Source organism: Balaenoptera borealis, assembly GCF_965194805.1.
Source record: "Balaenoptera borealis genome assembly, chromosome: 11".
NCBI classification, from domain to species: Eukaryota; Metazoa; Chordata; class Mammalia; order Artiodactyla; family Balaenopteridae; genus Balaenoptera; species Balaenoptera borealis.
Window position 1 is genome coordinate 101747602 of NC_138868.1, and position 22866 is coordinate 101770467.

Here is a 22866-nt window from a genome sequence, read left to right on the forward strand (position 1 = left end):
AAAGTCACTACTTTGGGTGCTTGACATCTGCTATCTTATCCAATCTTCACACCTCTAAGATGTGTAAGAATATCACTATTCACTAGTTAAGAAACTAAGGCAAGTAGTTGAATCGCTTGCTTAAGGATAAGCAGAGAGATACAGAATAAGGATTCAATAGCAAATCTTAATTAAAGTTACACTATTCTATATAGTACTCTGTGTCTCTGCATGGGATCTCAGCATATGTGCATTACTTTGTGGTGATATGTGGGTGATTGCGTAATTTTTCAAATAAGGTGGGCAGTAAACTGACCTTTACATTACCTTTGAGCTTTAAGGATGGCATTATAGAAGTACACAATTCTCTTGGTACACTGTACAGGAATATATTTGATGAACAGCTTCCTTTCACTCCTACCAATAATTTACAGTCATGAGTTTTTTCTGAAGATTCATCATTGGTAAAAACATATGTGGATTAAGCCCTGATACAATGTGGTCTTCCAAACGATTTCAGAAGTTACTTTTCAAAAACAGATCCTGTGTTTATGTCCACCAAAGACATGTATAAGAATGTTCATAACAAATTTGTTTGTAATAGTCAAAAACTGGAAACAACCCAAATATCCATCAACAATGGAAGAAATAAAAAATTAAAATTATGGGATATTTATAGAATGGAATACCACACAGTAATAAAAAAAAAACCTACTGATATGTACAATAATAAAAATGAATCTCAGACATAATACTGAGTGAAAGCAATCAGACTGAAGAGGATATACCACAGGTAAAGGCTATGGTGGAGTGACAGAGACTAAATCTACCCTCTCACCTTAAATAATTAGAGAGAGGATGAGTGATGGCTGAGAGAAGGGATGAGTCCTATCATTTCCCCTGCTAGTGACCTGGGGAGATAATTTCCAGGTTGTAGCTCACTGAATGGAAGAGACAGAGTTCAGAATTCAACAAGGCAGCTAGAATTTGAGAGACAAAATAGTAGAGAAGAGGAAGCATCTGAGAGCGAGTGCTTCAGAGATCTTTGGCGGCGGTGGGGGGGGGGGGTGGCGGGGAGTACACGCACGTCTTTCAGTACTGGTCTGCAAATGTGAGGAAGGAAATTGTGAGAGGCCAATTAAAGAACCACCTGAAATCACTAGTCAGAACAAGTCTTGAAGCTCACACGGGACTGGAACAGTTTATTTTCCATTTAGCCTGAGTGAAAGACTGCCTAATACATGGAGCATTAGACAGTGTCCTCAAAAGGATGTTGCCTCAGTACTGGGGTCAAATTAGCCCTCAGCATAAGACTGCTTAGAAGCTGCCCTAAAAAAAGTAAAATCAGTTTTAAAATATGATCAAACTGATTCCAAGTAATTTGTATGCATCATAAAGCAAAGCCTCCATCTGTAAAGGAATACAACAAAATCCAGCAAGCAGCAAGGTACAATTTGTAATGTCTGGCATTCAATCAAAAATGACCAGGCAGATAGGATCAAGATGGCAGAGCAGGAGGACATGAAGCTCACCTCCCCCCACAAACACATCAAAAATACATCTACAGGCAGAACAATTCTCACAGAAAACCAACTGAAAACTGGCAGAAGATCTCTTATACAACCAAAGCTGCGAGAAAGATCTCCACATAACTGGATAGGATAGGGGGGAAAAAAGGCATCAGGATGAGACCAGCACCCCTGGGAGGGATCTGCAAAGGAGGGAAGGTCCACATGGGCAGGCACTCACCTTGGGGAGTCACCTTGCCCGCTGGGAGGTCCACCAAGACAGAGAGCGGGCTGGAGGCGCCTGGACTCTGCTTGCGAGGACTGAGCGCACGCTGGCTTGCTAGCAATCAGGGCTGAGAGAGACCAGGCCTGACAGCTGCTGCCTCATCTCACTTCCTAGTCTGAAACACGTACCAGGTGGGGCTGCAGGTACACACTGTGGCTAGGCATTGACTCTCGGGAGGATGCACCCTGGAAGAGGACTCAGTCCAACTGCAGGAAGACAGCCTAGAGGGCCTGGGGTGTGGTCCAGGCCGAACCTCAGAGCCCACTGTCAGCACTCCCATGGCAGGGACGGGTCCAGCCACAGTGGACTTTGTTGCTGCACACACTGGGTGGCACCACAGAAATGCGTGTCTCCTGGGGAGAAGTATGCAACCTCTGGGGAGGAACACACAGTGGTTCATTTCCCAGTGGGAGCATTCCAGCTCCACCCACCCCACACCACAGCTTGGAGCCAGATCTGGGGCAAACAGGTCCTGGGAGAGCCCGGGTACAGAGGCAGCCCAGCTCCCAGATGGCAGCACAACCACTTCAATTCCTGCAGCCACAGCACCCTGGCCCCCAGAACCAGCCCACTCCACACCAGAGTCTAGCACCAGGTCTGGGACAAACACAACAGAAAAAGGGATAAAACCTTGGGCTGATTCTGGGCAGAGCCATGGACACAGGCACCAGGCAGCACATAGGTTCGCTGTGACCACACAGGCCTCACTTGCTTCAGCAGTCACCTCCTTTGGGACAAAGCATGCATTCAAAGACCACAGACCCTCCAGGATTCCACTCCAATAAATGGAGAGAAGACCCCACCCCCAACAGGGCTATAATGATAGCCACAGAGCAAAGAAGAGGCCCCGCCCAACATCCAGCACAGGCCCTGGACACCGAAACACTAACCACCCCCCTACCAAGGGGATAACAGCCAGCACACCATGAGGAAAGACGTGGCTGGCATCCATACCAAAAACAGCCCTTCCACCAAAAATACTGGACTCATACGGTTTACACGGGGACGCTCCCACATAAAAACACCCCTTCAAGACCAGAGTAGATAACTAGTTCTCCTAAATTCACAGGGACAGAGAAAGTTAAGTAAAATGAAAAAGCAGAGGAACTACCCGCAACTGAAATCCCCTGAAAGAACAAATAATGAAACAGACCTCACCAGTCTACTAGAGCCCAAGCTCAAAAAGGGGATAATAAAAATACTAAGGAATTAAGATTGATAGATATGCAGATAATGTAAGCAAAGACTAAAAAGATGAACCAATCAAAACTAGACAACTCAATTGCCAAAATAAACAATCTAGAAGCAATGAATACCAGACTAAACAATGCAAAAGAATGAATAAGTGATCTGGAAAGTAGAATAATGGAAATCACCCAAACTGAACAGCAGACAGAAAGACAAATGAAAAAAAAAATGAAAGCAAGACAGGAGATCAATGAGACAACATAAAGCATGACAGCTTAAGCATAATAGGGGTTCCAGAGGAGAAGAGAGGGAGAAGGGAATCAAAAATGTATTTGAAGAAATTATGGCTGAAAACTTCCCAAATCTAAAGAAGGAAACAGATATCCAAGTACAGGAAGCACAGAGGGTCCCAAACAAGATGAACCCAAACAGAGCCATACAGAGACAAATCATAATTAAAATGACAAGTTTAAAGATAAAGAGAGGATTCTAAAGACAACAAGAGAGGGACTTCCCTGGTGGTCCAGTGGTAAAGAATCCACCTTCCAATGCAGGGGACGTGGGTTCGATCCCTGGTCAGGGAACTAAGATCCCACATGCCGCAGGGCAACTAAGCCCACATGCCACAACTATCGAGCTCACGTGCCTCAAAGAGAGAGCCCACATGCCACAACTACAGAGCCCACGCACCCTGGAGCCCACGCACCACAACTAGAGAGAGAAAACCCGCATGCCACAACTAGAGAGAAGCCCACATGCTGCAACTAGAGAGAAGCCTGAGCAGACCGTGTGCCCGCCGTAACTAAAAGATCCCGCATGCCTCAACAAAGATCCCGTGTGCCATAACTAAGACCTGACACAGCCAAAAAACATAAGGAAAATAAATAAATAAATATTTTAAATAAATAAAGACAACAAGAGAAAAACAAAGAGTTGGTTACAAGAGAACCCCCATAAGTCTATCAGCTGATTTCCCTGCAGAGATTTTGAATATATCATGACACTCCCTTCTGGCCTGCAAAGTCCTAAAAGGAAAAAACCTGCAACCGAGGATACTCTACCCAGCAGGATTATAATTTAGAAGGAGGGATAAAAAATTTCTCAGACAAGCAAAAACTAAAAGGATGTAGCAATACTAAACCTACCCTAAAAGAAATATTGAAAGATCTTCTCTAAATATAAAAGAAGCAAGAATCCATAGGAAAGGGAAAATCACAATAGAAAGAGCAAATATATAAAAGGTTTCAAGATCACATAAATAAGCCAGTACATAGATTAAAAAACAATCAAAAAATTTTTGTAAGTGCAATTATAACTACAAGTAACAGCAAAAGGATAAACGTGAAGATGTAAAATAGGACATCAGAATCACAAAATATGACGGAGGGGAGTAAAAAAAAAAAATGTACACCTTTTAGAATGTGTTTGAACTTATATGACTATCAGTTTAAAGTGAGTAGATACAGTTATGGGTCAACATACTTGAAAAACAGGGTAACCACAAATCAAAAACATACAATAGATTCACAAAAACCAAAACGAAAGGAACTCAAATACAATACAAAAGAAAAACATCACACCACAGAAGGAAAAACAAAAAGAAGAAATGAATAAAGAAGAACTACAAAATCAACTGGAAAACAAGGTTTAAAATGGCAACACATACCAATAATTACTTTAAAAGTTAATGGATAAATGCTCTGATCAAAAGACAGAGTGGCAGATTGGATTTTTAAAAAAGAACCTACAATATGCTGCCTACAAGAGACTCACTTCAGGATGAAAGTGAGATTCAAAGTGAGGGGATGGAAAAAAGTATTTCATGCAAATGGAAACAAGAAAGAGGGGGTAGCAATACTCACATCAGACAAAACTGACTTTAAAACAAAGGCCATGAAGAAAGACAAAGAAGGACACTATATAATAATTAAAGGATCAATACAAGAGGAGGATATTATATTCATTAACCTATATGTACCCAATACAGGAACACCTAAATATATAAAACAAACACTAATAGACATAAAAAGGAGGAATTCACAGCAATACAATTGTAGTAGGAGACTAACACCCCACTGACATCAATGGACAGATCTTCCAAACAGAAAATCCGTAAGGCAACAGAGGTCCTAAATGACACAATAGATGAGTTGAACTTAATTGGTATCTACAGGACACTACATGCAAAATAATAACAATAACACATTCTTTTCAAGCATGCATGGCACATTCTCTAGGACAGATCAAATACTAGGTCACATAAAAAAATCCTCAACATATTTAAGAGGACAGAAATTATTTCAAGCATCTTTTCTGACCACAACAGTATGAAACTAGAAATCAACCACAGAAGGAAAAACAGGAAAAGAAAAACACATGGAAACACACTCCTAAAAAAAACCAAATGGGTCAATGATGAAATCAAAGAAGAAATCAGACAATACGTGAAGACAAAAGACAGTGAAAATACAACCTTACAAAATCTATGGAATGCAACAAAAGCAGTTCTTAGAGGGAAGTTCACAGCGATACAGGCCTTCCTCAGGAAGGAAGGGAGGAAGGAAGGATGGGAGGAAAATCCCAAACAACCTAACACCTACACCTAAAAGAATTAGAAAAAGAACAAACAAAACCCAAAATCATCAGAAAGAAGGAAATAATAAAGCTCAGAGAGAAAATAAGTAAAATAGCGATTAAAAAACAATAGAAAGGATCAATAAAAGAGCTGGTTTTTTAAAAAGATAAACAAAGTTGACAAACCTCTAGCCAGGCTCACCAAGAGAGAGGATGTAAACAAGCAAAATAAGAAATAAAAGAAGATAATTAACAACTGATACCACAGAAATACAAAAATATCATAAGAGAATACTATAAACAGTTATACACCAACATATTGGACAACCTAGAAGAAATGGACAAGTTTCTAGAAACATACAGCCCACCAAAATTGAGTCAAGAAGAAAGATAATTTGAACAGACTGATCACTAGAAGTGAAATACAAGCTGTAATTAAACACACACACACACACACACACACACACACACACACACACACACACTCACACCAACTCCCTGCAAACAAAAGTCCAGGAACAGAAGCTTCACTGGGGAATTCTATCAAACATACAAAGAAGAACTTATACTGATCCTTCTCAAACTATTCCAAAAGACTGAAGAGGAGGAAACACTCCCAAATTCATTCTATGAAGCCACCATTACCCTTATACCAAAACCAAAGACACTGCAAAAAAAGAAAATTACAGGCCAATAAAATATGCAAAAATCCTCAACAAAATATTAGCAAACCAAATCCAGTAATAGATAAAAAGGATCATATGCCATGATCAAGTTGGATTCATTCCAAGGTTGCAAGGATGGTTCAACATACACAAAATCAATGTGATATGTCACATTAACAAAAGACAAAAACCACATGATCATCTCAATAGATGCAGAAAAAGAATCTGATAAAATTCAATATCCCTTCACAATAAAAACTCTCAGCAAAGTGGGTACAGAGGGGACATATCTCAACATTATAAAAGCCACTTACAACAAACCCACAGCCAACATAATACTCAATGGTGAAAAGCTGAAAGCATTCCTGCTAAATTCAGGTACAAGACAAGGATGCCCACTCTCACTGCTTCTATACAACATAGTCTTGGAAGTCCTAGCCACAGAAATCGACAAGAAAAAGAAATAAATGGTATCCGAATTGGAACGGAAGTGGTAATAATTGTCACTATTTGCAGATAACATGATACTCTCTATACAGAACCCTAAAGACTCTACACAAAATCTATTAGAACCAATAAATGAATTCAGCAAGGTAGCAAGATACAGGATTAATATACAGAAATTTGTTGCATTTCTTCATACTAACAATGAAATATCAGAAAGAGAAAGTAAAAAATCACATTTAAAATCACATCAATAAAATAGATAACTAATAAGGACCTACTGTATAGCAAAGGAAACTCTACTCAATACTCTGTAATGGCCTATGTGGGAAAAGAATCTAAAAAAGAGTGGATATATGTATATGTATAACTGATTCACTTTGCTGTACACCTAAAACCAACACAACATTGTAAATCAACTACACTCCAATAAAACTTTTAAAAAAGAAAAAAAGACGGGCTTCCCTGGTGGCACAGTGGTTGAGAGTCTGCCTGCTAATGCAGGGGACACGGGTTTGAGCCCTGGTCTGGGAGGATCCCACGTGCCACGGAGCAACTGGGCCCATGGGCCACAGCTACTGAGCCTGCGCGTCTGGAGCCTGTGCTCCGCAACAAGAGAGGCCACGATAGTGAGAGGCCCACGCACCGCGATGAAGAGTGGCCCCCGCTTGCCGCAGCTAGAGGAAGCCCTCGCACAGAAACGAAGACCCAACACAGCCCAATAAATAAATAAATAAATAAATAATAATTTTTTAAAAAAGGAAGAAAATTCTACAACATGAATAAACTTTGAGGACATTCTACTAAGGGAAGTAAGTCCATCATAAAAGTCAAATTCCACTATGTGAGGTACTTAGAGTAGTCAAATTCATAAGAACAGAAAGTAGAATGCAGATTGCCAGGGGCTAGCAGGGGCAAGTGGGGAATTGTTTTTTAATGGGTGTAGAGTTTCAGTTTTAAAAGATGAAGAGTGCTGGAGATTGTTTTTTTTTACAAGAATGTGAATATACTTAACACTACAGAAAGGTACACTTAAAATAGTTAAAATGGTAAGTTTTATGTACTTTACATATCCTACCACAAATAAAAATAATTTTTTTTATAAAAATGACCAGCATGTAAAGAATCAAGAAATATCTATAACCTGGAGGAAAAATCAGTAAAAACAAACCCAAATGATACAGATGATAGAATTAGCAAACTGTTACGGTGGAATTAGCAAACAGTTACATTAAAACAGCTAGTATAAGTATTAAAAATGTACTTCAAAAAAAAAAATGTACTTCATATGTTTAAGAGGGTGGAGGAAAACATGATCCTGATGAGCAGAGAAACAGAAAATACTTTTCAAAAAAACCTAAATGGGACTTTTAGGGTTGAAAAAAACATCTGAACTGAAAAATACACTGAACGAGATTAGCAGCAGATTAGACAATTTGCAGGGAAAAAAGATGACTAAATATAAAGATACAGCATTATTAACTGTTATGAAAAACAGAAGAAAATACTGAGGGAAATGAACAGTTCATCAGTGCACTATGGAAAAATATTAGGCAGTCTAACATATGTGTAATTGGAGTCCCATGGAAAAAGGGGAATGGGGGAAGATAATGGACATAAAAATTATATGAAGAACTAATAGTGGATATTTTTCCAGATTTGATGAAAACTAAAAACTCATAAAGAAGCTTAATTTTTTTTAAGTAGAAGAAAATGAAGAAAACCACACCAAGACGTATCATAATCAAATTGTTGAAAACCAATGTCATAAAGAGAAAATCTTAAGGGCAGCCAAAGTAAAAAGATACATTACAGAGGAGCAAAGATAAAATTGACATGCAGGTGAGAAGACAAGAGAGAAACATCTTTAAAATACTGCAAAGAATTGTCAATCTAAAATTCTATACCCAGCAAAAATATCTTTCATAAATGAAGACAAAATAAAAACTTTTTTGAACAAACAAAACTCAGTTAATTCATCACCAGCAGATCTGCATTACATGAAATACTGAAGGAAATTCTCTGGGCAGAAGGAAAACAATACCAGATAGAAATTGGGAATTGGGCTGCACACAAAGGAATGGAGAACACTGAAAATGGTTAAATATGTGTGTAAATATAAAAGACACTTTTTTAAATGATTTTCTAAATTTCTTTAAAAGATGACTCTTTCAAGTAAAAATAATAATGTATTATGAGGTTTATAACATTTGCAGAAGCAAAATGTACAACACCAAGAGCACAAGGGACAGGAGAAATGGAAGTAAACTGTCCTAAGGGTCTTTTATTATACATGAAGTAGCTTAATGTTATTTAAAAGTGGACTTAAATATTAAATTAAAATAAGCCCTAGAGAAACTACTAGAATAGGGAGTATAGGTAATAAGCCAATAATATAGATAAAATGTAAAGTGAGATTGTAAAAAATAATTAATCAGAAAAGAAGACAGTATAAAAGGATAAAAGTATCAAAGAACAGATGAGATGAACAGAGAACAAAATCAAGATGATAAATTTAAATCTCAAAGAGTAACTGCAATAAAATGTTAACGGTAGAATTGGGGTGTAAATATACGGACGTACACTATAAAATTATTTCCACTTTGATGTATGTTTAAATTTTTCCATAATAAAATGGAAAAATGGATTTAAGCCCAAAGGAAAAAAATACATATTTTTTTTAAACCAGGCAAAAATAATCTATGTGGATGGTCAGAATAGTGGTTATCCTTGGGGGTGTGGTCTGGGAGAGGACTTTCCAGGGTGCTTTTTGGGGTGCTGGAAACGTTCTATCTTGATCTTGGTGGTAGTTAATGTGTGTGTGTAAAATTCATTGTTAGATTTTTACACTTTACAGTATATGAATTATCCCTCACTTTAAAAAATCCTACCGGGTAGGTTCAGAGGGAATTAATGACTTTTAAAAACCATCATTTTTCCTTACATGTAAAAATACATGGGGACTTCCCTGGTGGCACAGTGGTTAAGAATCTGCCTGCCAATGCAGGGGACACGGGTTCTATCCCTGGTCTGGGACGATCCCACATGCCACGGAGCAACTAAGCCTGTGTGCCATAACTACTGAGCCTGTGCTCTAGAGCTCGTGAGCCACAACTACCAAGTCCACGCACCACAACTACTGAAGCCCACGCAGCCTAGGGCCCACATGCAGCAACTACTGAGCCCGCGTGCGCATCTAGAGCCCGTTCTCTGCAACAAGAGAAGCCACTGTGATGAGAAGCCAGTGCACCGTAATAAGAGTAGCCCCCGCTCGCCACAACTAGAGAAAGCTTGCGCGCAGCAACGAAGATCCAACGCAGCCAAAAATAAATAAAACTAAAAAAAAAAAATACATGGGACAGTAGATTCTTTCTCCAGTTCATTATGAGACTAAAATAAAATCTGAATAACTAGTGACAAGTTGGATTTTATATTTTAAAGTGTTTGTCGTCTAAATTATTCAGAAACTCTTAGTTTCACAGTTTCAAGCTGTCAGACAAGGGTTTCAGCACCATCAGAATTCAGATTTCTGTACTTGGCACCTTTATATTTATTTCACTCCCGGCCATCTCTACTTGTATACTTCAACATCACATCAAAAGTCTTAAGACTAAAAGCAAATTTCTTACATCAAAGTACCCTCCTCCTTTCCTCCCCAAATTCCATCTCCTTATTGTTCTATTTTTGTCAAATGACCACTAATCTTACCGTTACCCACTTGGAAAAGCATCTTTGCGTTTTCCCTGTCTCTAACTCACAAAGGTTTCTTATCCTCCCTCTTTAACATTTCTTGACACATGTGTCCTTTTGGCCATGATCCTAACAATTTATTGGAATAAACTTCTAACTAGTGTTCTGGCTCCAGTCTCTCTCCTTACTATCTCAGCACCACCAGATAAATCTTCCCTCTGTGTTCATGGCACTCCCCAGCTGCCAACGTTTCAGTTGGTCACCATCCTCTGTAGGACAAAATTCAAATTCCTTTGTACAACATTAAAGGCCTTCTGTGCTGTCCCAATATCCCTTTCCAGACTCATCTCCCTGTGGTCCCCAACATACCCCTAACACTCTGCTAATACTCATTACTAATTAAATGTACTCTGCAAATTCCTCTTAGACCTTTATTCACATTTTGATCCCTGCCTAGAACGTCCCTCCTTTTTATCATATCCAAATATTACACATCCTTAAAGACAAAGATGGACATTCACCATCTCCCTGAGGTATTTTTGGGAAAAAGAATTTTCTCTTTGAAATGCATTTGTGGTTCTATGTATCATTCACCTGGCAGTAATTCTAGGCTATGCTCTTCAACTTTTTAAGTGTACACATTTTTTTGGTCCACAAATCTAGAGGAAGCTCTGTGAGGACAAGAGCCACGTTGAGAATTTGAGTACTTATGAAATAAATATGATGACATTTTGCAAGGGAAATAGTTCCCACGTGGCACTTCAACTGTGAAATGGAAAATGGTTGTGTAGTCATCAGGGCAGACTCAGAAAAGCTTGATTCACAAATGCATCTCCAAATTACGTTTCTAAAATTATTGTGTGGGGACTTCCCTGGTGGCGCAGTGGTTAAGAATCTGCCTGCCAATGCAGGGGACATGGATTGACCCCTGGTCCCGGAAGATCCCACATGCAGCGGAGCAACTAAGCCCGTGCGCCACAACTACTGAGCCTGTGCTCTAGAGCCCACGAGCCACAACTACTGAGCCTGAGTGCCACAACCACTGAAGCCTGCGAGCCTAGAGCCCGTGCTCCACAACAAGAGAAGCCACCGCAATGAGAAGCCCGCGTACCACAACAAAGAGTAGCCTCCGCTCGCCGCAACTGGAGAAAGCCCATGCGCAGCAACAAAGACCCGACACAGCCAAAAATAAATAAATAAATAAAATTTTTTTAAAAGGAGTTTATCCTCAGAATTTCCTAATTGATTAACTCCAAAGTCAAGTATTTTTTCTACCACTCAAGTGGCTCAACTAAGATCTGTTAAAAAAAAATCAACTGATAAATGAATAGATCAGAAACATTGGCCAAGGATAAATGTTGACCTATTTGTATTGCATTTAAATACTAATCTTGCTATATAATGTTCTTTTTAGGATTCATGCCAATATTAGAATTATAATGCTTTATATTTGTACAACCTTTTATGATCCACCTACACTATTGCATGACTCTTATACTGTTCAAGTGAGAAAAGCAGGCATTATTATCACCATTATATAAGAGAGGAAACCAAGGCTCAGAGCAATTAAGCAACTCTACCTTAAATACAAGGTATCTGGGGTAGAGACAAGAGAGTAGAGAGGTTAAGGCGCTGGATTTCGAAGTTCTACAGACCTAAGCTCAAATGCCAGCTCACTTGCTTATCTATGTAACATCAAGTGAGTTACTTAACCTCTTCTTATCTAGGAAAGGAAGCTGCAGAAGTACCTACCCCACAAGATTTTTGAGACGAGTAAAGAGAAAATGTAAGTAACTTAATATTACGTCTAGCATACAGTAATAAAAATTAACTTAGCAGTGGCAGAACCCCGACATCTAAATCAAAGCTGTATGTTCTTTCTACTACACCTCTTGAACTCTTGACACTTCCAACAATCTCCTCTGGGTATGATTTAAGACACAGCTTTATACTCAACTCAGTGCTATAGTAGGGTATATTAGCAAATCATTAATGACCTACCCTCAATAAAAGGTGGACTTTTGAGTTATTTTCCAGGACTGGTGGTAGTTGATTTGCCTTGAACCATTCATAGACTCTTGCCCAGTACCCAAATGACCCATTATTGCACCTGCAAGATGACTCTGCCAATAGGAATGTCTTCCTAATTGAGGATCAGAGCTTTTCCTCCAGGTAAAGATAACCCAGGGACAGAACCCAGGAGTCTAGCCTCATTAGCACCGAATGCTAAACAACTGCTTTAACGATTCCAGATTCATATCAGTATTTATTCACACATACCACGTTTACTTTTCGATTTTTGAACAAAGATCCTCAGTCTCAATAAAGAATGAGTCAGGTTCTATTTTTCTTATGTTCCATAATAGCAGCTGGAAAGAAATTTTAGAATGAAAGTACTGTTTTTTCTCTTTTTTTCCCCACAGATGTGGGAAAAATACCCACACTATTAAAATACCTGGAGTTTCCAAACAGGAGTGTTGGTAGAGTAACTCTCACTGGTTGTGGGCATGCTGGCAGTGGCTCAAAACCCCAGCCAAGTTTTACAGTTGCAATTTTATTTTGATTTTAATTAGTATCAATTAGGACCAGAAAATAGACACTTTGGATAAACAATGTGAGGTTGGCTTTAACAAGTAAATTAGATATTTTGCAGGGAAGGAAAGAGGGAAAAAATTAAGGGAGACTCCATTTTCTTCCAGCCCCCTGCTTCTCCCCTGTACGCTTTCAGAGTGATATCTATGTTGATGTCTTTAGAGAGATCTGCTGTTTAGATCCCCTATCAAAGGTGGGAAATTTGCACATCTCAGACTGCCTCTCTACATGCTTACGGGGTCTTATGCCGTCTAGCACTGGGTCCCTACCTACATATGAAGATCCTTTTCCTAGGATTTTTCTCAAGGTTTGTAACCCGGAAGCCACTGACAAATTACCCTTTCCCCTTCTTTTCCTGCACCCTTTCCTTTGGATCCAGGTTATCGTGTTAACAAGACTCTATAATGGAAGGCATCTAGTGGTATGCTGGTAACTGTTTAACAGCCCTTTAAAAAAAAAAATGAAGTATAGATGTATGCATGTGTGTTTATTAAAATTTTATTGATACAAAGGATGTATAGTATATAATTGACAAATAATAAATATATAATACTCTATATCATAAATCCTGTGTAACCAACTGCTTCTCAGTATGCTTTCATTCACTGACTCTTCTGAACTCCTGTATCCATAGCTGTTCAGGGAGGCAGTCCCATCCTGGGCTCAGACATCCTGGCATGTCCTTGCTGAGTGTGCCAAACTGCATGACCTAACCATCTTCTGACCCTGAGCCATTTTTGTAGCTAGTCATGTAGGCAATTAAGTAGGTGAAAATCACCATAGTGTGACTATGGGAGAACTGGGTTGTGTAACCTCCACGGTGGCCTGTCATGCTGTCTTATGGCCCAGGGTGGCCAATTTCAAGCTACCAATGTGATGTCACTGAACGCAGAGTTAGGAAGAGATGAACATCATACCAGCATATAGTATTTCCATCATGCAGATATAACAGATATAAATAACCTCATGGGCATAGGTAATAGCAAAATGTAGTAAAATAATTAGGAAGCGGTAAGTGATGGTATTTTTTGTTCTTTATGTAATTCAATATAATTTTATGTGATTTATTGTAAGTTTATATATTTTAAGAATATCCCTGTTTGGGGGAGAGATAAATTGGGAGACTGAGATTGACAAATACACCCTACTATATATAAAATAGATAACTAATAAGGACCTACTGTATAGCACAGGGAACTCTACTCAATACTCTGTAATGGCCTATATGGAAAAGGAATCTGAAAAAAGAATGGATATAGGTATAATTGATTCACTTTGCTGTACACCTGAAACTAACACAACATTGTAAATCAACTATACTCCAATAAAAATTTTTTAAAAAAGAAAATTTAGGTTTAAAAGTATAACATACTACAAAAAATAAAAATAAAAAAAGAATATCCATGTTTAACAACTAACTAGCAAAATTCCTGAAAATGTAAGTCATCTCTTATGAGCCAGTGTGAGCCAGCCAAGCACATCACTGAATACATCTCAGCCTGGTGGCCACAGTGCTCACCCACTTCTTAATTACACTGTAGATCATTAAGGACTCTGAACATGAGATAACGAGATGTCCCAGAAACTCCAGGGGCCAGCCTGCCCCTTTCACAGAGACCACGTGCCTTCTCCACATACCACGTATCACTCAAATTTTTGTGGAGTGAATCTTACGTAGATATGAGCTTCCAGTCTCAGGGTCTTATACATAGTTAAAATGACTCAATCAGAAACTGAACAGAGTCCAAATCAGAACAGAAATAAGGGGCGAAGTTTCCAAACTTGGAATGGGGGAAGGAATTTGCCATTGGTTTCACAGCCTAAGCTGTTCTCTAGGTTTGAGCAAACTTAGAAACCCTGGAAACCATGGGTCAGGACCTAAGACAAGACCAATGGCTTCTTGGCTCACTTACACGAATTCATCAGTTGACCTGCCCCTTGTGAAACATGATTCAAGTTTGTCTCTGTAGACTCCCATGTCTATTTTGGGTTATTTGGCTTTGAGAAAAGGAAATCACAGCAAACCTGGACTCCTATTTAGTGATGATTAGATAAACATTCACACACATCCTCTTCAGCAAAGCTGCCTTTTAATCAGATATCAATACTCAGGCCTCCTCCCTCTAGTGTCAAGTACAGGGACTGCACCAGGAAAGACCTCTGCCACTGATGTCATATCGAAGAAAAGAAAACAAAAATACAAACAAAAACACTTGTAATTTAAACTTACTGGTTTCCAAAATAATCACGTAATCTCCTCATAGAAATCCATAATCAAATATCAAATATATATACATATATATGTATGTGGGTACAGCTATGTAATATACATAGATGCTTGGTATATACATATAACTTTTGTTCATCCACTTTTATAGACCTATAGTATATCTTTAAGCCAAGCTGCTTTTTCTCTGCTCATGTGACTAAGCAAAGTCACACATATTTTGGGCTACAGAAGTCTTCACTGAGTTGTGAGTATACGTATTTGAATTCATAGAAACACTTAAGTCACTTCATCCAGATTAATCCTCTAAGACCAATGGTTCTCAACACATTAGACTCACATATGGAACTTTTTAAAATTCTGATGCCCATGCCACACCCCCATCTAATGAAATCTCTGTACTTTTTAAAGTTATCCAGATGATTCCATTGTGAAGTCACCATCAGAACTACTGCCCTAGATAATCAACGAATTAGTGTTAATAGTTCAGTGCATGACCTCTTCCACCCTTTTTTCTATGCTCATACAATCATACACAAATATATTCCAACAGATCGCGTTTTAATTAAAAATAGCATATTACCATGCACAGTACTCCGCAACATGCTGTTTTAATCTGACAATTTACCAAGGACATCCCTCCAGGTCAGTACATATAGTTCTAACTCAAAGAAAAATCTTGTTAGAGGAGTAGCATACTAAAAATAGCATTTTGAGACAAATAATCTGGTGGTATTATATAGGAAGAACTGGAGAGCAAAAAAAGTCAGGTATCTGTTAATAAAAGTCTAACAAAATAGTCCAGGAATGAGCACCAGGGTTTCCAACTAGAGAGGTGGCAGTAGGAATGGAAAGGGATGGACCAATGTAACAATTATCAGGAAGAAAAAAACCACTGACTTTATTAACTGACTGGTATAGAAGACAGGAAGTGGGAAGAATCAAGAGTACCTCTAGGGTTTAAGCTGGTAAACCTTAAAGAATAATTCAGAGGAAAAGTGATTATGACAGCAAACTAAATGAGGAAAGAATGATTGAGATTTATATGATCCTTTAAGCCCTATGGACTCCAGACTTGCCTAGCTAGCCCCCCCAATTATGTAAACCAATTCTTTGCAATCCATCTCTTACTATATACCTCGTACAGGGTCTGTTTTCCTGGTTGAACCCTGACTGACATGGTGGCCTCCATTTATACAGAAAAATAAGAGGCAAGAAAGGAAAGGGATAAAGGAGAGGCAGAAGGAGAAAGTAAGAGAAGGAGGGACTGAGGACCTAAGAAGAATAGAGTAATTTGGAACAGTCACTGGGAGAGGCCTCAATAAATAAACAAATAAGCTGTGTGTTAATCTTGTCTGCCCAAATACATGAGTATGTCATTAGGGGTTAAGCCCTGGATTGGTATATATTCGTTGCTTTACTGATTCTCCCTTTATAAACCTATGGCTGTATTTTCTTACTTCTGCTCTTCTGACTTATCTTTTAAGTAAGGTAGTAGATGAATGATTTAATGAGACAGGTAACTGGTTACCTGTCTTTATTGTCACAGATCAGGGCGAGCCTATGATTTTCTCCAACTGTTTCAGAACTCTGGCTAAAAAAAAAATGGCGAGAGGCTATTATTTATTGCTTTCCCCAACTGTCCAACAATAAGATTCACAGGGACCCTGTAAAAATGCCATCTAGACTCTTGACTACCTGGTGTCTGCAGAAATGACAATACAATCAAGGTATTGCCTAGAACAGACCTATCAGCGTACAATTTCCATCTGTCATTGTTTTACAGGAATAATGAGGGAATTCCTGTCTGTAGTTTAAAAAACAATTAAAAATTATAGTGGACAACTACTGGTCTTATTTTCCCAAGATCTCACTCATTTCTTCTGAGATTCACAGGGGTGGACACAAGACTTCAGCTAAGCCAAAAAGATAATACCTCCTTTCCTTGTCCAAGGAGAGGGCCCAGGACCAAAGCCAGCCCATCAGAATTCCCTGGAATTGTTCACTCTGGAGCTAGGAGAGAGAAAACTCTTTTCTTTCTACACAGTGGTGAGGCTGTGAGCCCAGAGCTACAGGCTGCCACGCACACCATTCCTGCGAGGAAGTCTGCCTACAAGGGGAAAGAATCAGCCAACTTGTAGAGAAAAATCAGACCAGACCAGGGATGGAGGAGGAATACCAGAAGTGTGGCATCCTTGTTTTAACTGCCCCCAGGTGTACCTTGTCCTTCCTGGTTTTATCATCCAATATAGGCTCCAAACAAAAGTTTAAGCTAGGTCAAGTTGGCCTTCTGTGACTTGCACCCAAAAGAGTCTCAACTAATGCAAATCCTAATCAAGGAGAGAATCCCAAAGATCAGAGCTGTGTAAATGGGATGAAATATCAAGTTCTAGCATGGAGGCAAGCTTGTAAACAGGAAACAAATCTGGGAGTTGGGAGCCAAGGAGATCAGGAAAAGGTCACGGATCAGAGTACAAAGCACATAGGGCTGGTTTTTTCAGCTCTTGCCTCTCAGCTCCAAACCCACCCTCCTGGACTCTGCTTCATGACATTCGGGCAGGGACACAGAACACCTCACTTCTCCTCTGCCAGCCAGATACCTGTTGGGCTCTGTCAATAGACTGTTAGCCTAGAGAAGGGGCTTTTTCTTCCTGCTTACTTGCTGTTTCTGTAAGTGTCGCCCACCGAGTTCTCCATCTCAGCGGTGGCAGTGAGACGCAGGAACAATTGGCCCAGTATCCAGGTCTTTCTCACTTATTACAGGGTCCCTCAGAGGCACCATCACCAGCTGAGCAGTACCCCTTCTTCAGATGCCTGAGTCCCATTTCCAAAGGGTCCCCAAAACAAGCTACTGTGGCATCAGCAAGGTCAGACCCCCTCCTCTCTGTCCCAGCTTCCTGGGGTTGTTTCTCTAAGCTTTGGGTTCTAACCCTCCTAACTTGTCTCTTGTCCTCCCCCAGGGAACAGCCTAGGAATGGCAGCTGCTTCCTGCAGGTACCATCTCCATGTTGCCTCTGTGTCCTTTTTTTGCCTTTTCATTCTTCCAATATCTATTTAACAAACTCCTAACATTAAATTTTCTGTTTAAAAATGCATTTGGGGGACTTCCCTGGCGGTCCAGTGGTTAAGACCCTGCGCTCCCAAGGCAGGGGGCACGGGTTCGATCCCTGGTCAGGGAACTAAGATCCCACATGCCAGGTGGCATGGCAATCAATCAATCAATAATGCATTTGGTTTCTGTTTGCCAGATCGAAGCCCATTTAGGATCAGGTCTGTGAATGAAGCTGGTTATAAGAGCAACATGAGCACAGGCTCTGGGCTCCTGGTTGTCCAAGAATCTGGAAGGAAATGGAGTGGAATGGACATTTGAGAGTTAGATTTTTGTGGGTAGACTCTCTCTTGTTACTATTTGGGGAGAGGGATGTTATTTTTCTCAGTTCCACTATGTTCAAAGTGTGTTGCATACACTATCTTATTTAATCTTACAAAGCACCTATTTTCATCATTTCACAGATTAAGAGATGGAGACCGAAAGAAGTTAGGTAATTTGCCCAGTGTAATCCAGCTAGGAAGCGGCAGAGATGGGATCAGAATCCAAATTGATCTTCTATCAAAACTCATACACCTGGCACCTGTCAGACCCATTGCCGTGGCTTCAGTCACAGGACAACTGAAGTCCACCCTGATGCCCCCTTTGACAGACGTGTCTTGGACTGCTGCCCCTTCAAAGTGCTGACTGTATGTTTACTCAAATGCTCTTTTCAAGGACTAAATACCCACTTGGAACATGCAGGAGCCCCATGCACTAAAGTGATATTTCATGCAGAGAGCTGGGAATGGTAGACAGCTAGAAAGGGTAGAGTGGGTCTGACTGAAGCACCCCAGTGGTGTGGGTGAGGGGAGAGAGTGGAAAATGCGAACAATCAGAACCGTATTAGTTGAATCAACTACAGCGTAACCGAGTGCTTGGTAAGGAAGAAACCCAGTTGTTCTCACCATTGGCACATGCCTCACCATTACACACAGTGTCTGCCCCCCCACAAGCAACAAACTTCTGTTCCGGTCTGAGCATCCATTCAGATCTAATCATGACTTTAGAACCTTTCATTTCCTGTAACACATTCTGCACAAATGTGGCCCTTTCTGGGGCCCTTTGACTTTCTGGTCTCCGTGGCTCAACCATTTCTACGCGAGCTAACCAAGGTCAGTGCTGACACAAAACAGGCGCTTTGGAGATGGAGTTCCTGGGAGGGAGACCAACTCTACTGCTTACTGTATGACACTGAACAAGTGACTTCCTCTCTCTGGGCGCCCCAAAAATGAGATGTGACTAAAAACCATCACGTGTTCATTTTCTATTATTTTCTATTGCTATTTTCTAGGCACTTAGCTAATATTTGACATGCACTGTCTCATCCTAATCCTCAACAAAAAGTCCCCTTACTATCTCTGTTCTACAGATGATAAACTGATGCTTACGGAAGTTAATGACTAGCCTAAGGTACACATCTAGTAAGTACAGAGTCAGAACCAGAAAACAAGTCTGACTCAAATGCCCATGCTCTTGGCCCATGAAAGAGTAACTGGCACAAGACTCGCCCTCCCACTGTAAACAGCTAGAAAGTAAACAAAATACATGAAACAAATATTTTGAGATTGGAATGCCCAGGCAGCACAGAACTGCGATTCATGAGAGAAGGGAAAGAGCAAGGTAAAGCCCTACGATGCGCCGTCTCTCTCTCTCTGGAGACAATGTTCAGGCTGCTGCAGAGGTGAGGTGGGGCAACCCAAGCATAGCCCCAGGGTTCTACTGAGCTGAAGAGTCAGAAGTACTCTGCGACAAAGAATATGGGACCTGTGGGAAAGAGCACGGAAAAGGAAGGAAGCAGGCAAAGAGAGAGATCCAAAAATCTACATTCCTGCCCCTTTGGGCAGTCTCTGGCTCTATACTAATCTGTGCAAGTTTAGAATAAAACTCTACATGGCAGGATAAAATTGACTCACTTCCAGGGAGCTATACGCTGAGCAATTCCCTGAGCCCACACACACCTAGAAGATATTCCAGTGACGATCAACCAGAATGGAGAGACCTTGTTGAACATGGAGGGCACTGAGGAAAGACACCAGAAAAGTCACACCCTGCTGGTATGGCTAAACTCGCCCCAAAACAAAGCCTCGAAAGGTATTAAGCTGATCCGTAAGTCATTTAACAGGCTGCCAAAGCAAGCCTCAAAATTTTTAAAGACAGACAACAAGATGCAAATATTCAACACCATAACATTCATAATGCCTAACATCCAATAAAAAATTACTAGCCTTCAAAGAAGCAGCAAAGAAGGAAAATATTAGTCAATAGAAACAGACCTAGAAATTACAGAAGTCACAGAATTAGAAAGCAAGGACCTTAAAACAGCTATTATATGATTTAAATCAGGGATTTAAAGCAGAGATCAGCAAAATCTTTCTGTAAAGGACCAGAAATCAAATATTTTAAGTTTTATGGACCATATATGTTCTGTTGCATATTTTCAATTTTTTAAAATAATCTTTTACAACGTAAAACCCATTCCCAGCTCACAGGCCATACAAAAACAGATCATCAGTTCGATTTGGCCCACAGGCCATAGTTTACTAAACCTTGAATTAAAAGAAACATAAAATATGGGAAAAGATGAAAGACGTAAAAAAATGAAACAAAACAAAACATACATATGGGTCTTCTAGAAAAGAAGACTACAATATCTGATAGAAAAAATTTACTGGATTACAGCATATTAGAAGAAATATCAGTAAACTTGTAAACATAGCACTAAAAACTCTCCAGACTTAAGTTTAAGAGAAAAAGAAATTAAATGAACAGAAGCTTGATGACCTATGAAACAATGTCAAACGACTACTACATGTATAGTTAAGAACCCAAAAGGAGAGGAGGACAGAAAATGTACTTAAAGTAGTAGTGACTTAAGTTGTTCCAAATATGATTTTTAAGAAACGTGAATTCACATCATAATCAAACTGCCAAAAACCATCAATAAAGAGAAAAGTTTAGAAGTATACAGAGAGGGCTTCCCTGGCAGCACAGTGGTTAAGAATCCGCCTGTCAATGCAGGGGACACAGGTTTGACCCCTGGTCCGGGAAGATCCCACATGCCACGGAGCAACTAAGCCCGTGTGCCACAACTACTGAGCCTGTGCTCTAGAGCCTGCGAGCCACAACTACTGAGCCTGCGTGCCACAACTACTGAAGCCTGTGAGCTCTAGGGCCCACGTGCCACAACTACTGAGCCCGCGTGCTGCAACTACTGAAGCCCACACACCTAGAGCCTATGCTCTGCAACGAGAAGCCACTGCTACGAGAAGCCCGCGCACCGCAACGAAGAGTAGCCCCCGCTCACTGCAACTAGGGAAAGTTCGCGTGCAGCAACGAAGACTCAGTGTAGACAAAAAACAAAAACAAAAAAAACCAATGAAAAAAATCATGTTTTAAAATCTATACTATTGATACAAAAGCCCAAACTTCTAGTATGATAGTCTGCCCTAAAGGATCTTTCAATTTCATCTCCACTTTCCCCACAATACATTTGCCTATTGGATTATTTCCCTTTCTCTAATCCACTGTTTTTTCACATCCGAGTCTTTGTGCATATTTCTAGTTATCCATTTTTCAAAGCCCATCTCAGTGCCAGCTTCTCTTGAAGTCTTCCATTAGCATCCTTCCACAAGTCATTTCTTCTTCTTTTATGTTCCCATAATACATCACTCCGGGGTTTCTCAAACTTTAACGTGCCTATGGATCACCTGGAGTGGAATCTGAGCTCTGTAGTTTTACAAGCTCCCAAGTGCTGTCCATGCTTCTAGTCTGAGAGGACTCCACTGCTGAGTAGCAAGGTCTTATATTTTTATCATCTCATCAACTAAAAAAATAACTATTTAAAGAAGAAAGTGAGTTATTCTCACCTTTGTAATTATTGTATTGTATTGTATAATACCATAGCACCAAATACAGGGCTATGCAGCTTGTCAATACTAGCTAGCTAAAGAGATGAGAGATTCAGAGACATAAAGAGGTATCACCTTAGTCTTCTGCTGCCTAGCGAAACCCTGACTTCTCACTTGCTGACACCTATGGATATGTATCTAATTTTTAACTGTTCAGGCAAAAGAAGATCTGGAGTAACCTTAAAGCCCTAGTACCAAGGTTTAGCCCACTACTCCACGATAGCTGCATTAGTCATGTATGATTATGAGAAATTCATTCAGAAGGACACTGCCGATAAAAATCGTCATTTATTTTTACTGGATTTTAAAATGCAGATTTACCGAAACTTTCTTTCCACAAACACTCTAAGTACCTACTGTCTCTGGGGTAAAAAAGAAGCACATGTGTGCTATGTCGTGTTCCAAGGAGGAAGATCATTCTAACTAAAAACAGAAAAGCATTCCTTCCAGACTCTCATAAACTTAATGGAGCCTCTATATTTAAATAGCTTCAGAGACCTTTTCTTCCCTTCTCCTCCCCCACACCCCATGCTCCAAAGGCTCCTGGGTAGTGCTGCCTGACCCCCACTGCATCCTGTCATGTGACCTGACAGCTCGGCTATCAGCACCTCAGTATTGTTTTGCACTGCAGAACTCAACATGTGTTTCCCCTTTGCAAAAATTACATCATGTCTCAGGAAGTCTCTTTTCTCCAACAGAACCAGCGGATATTCT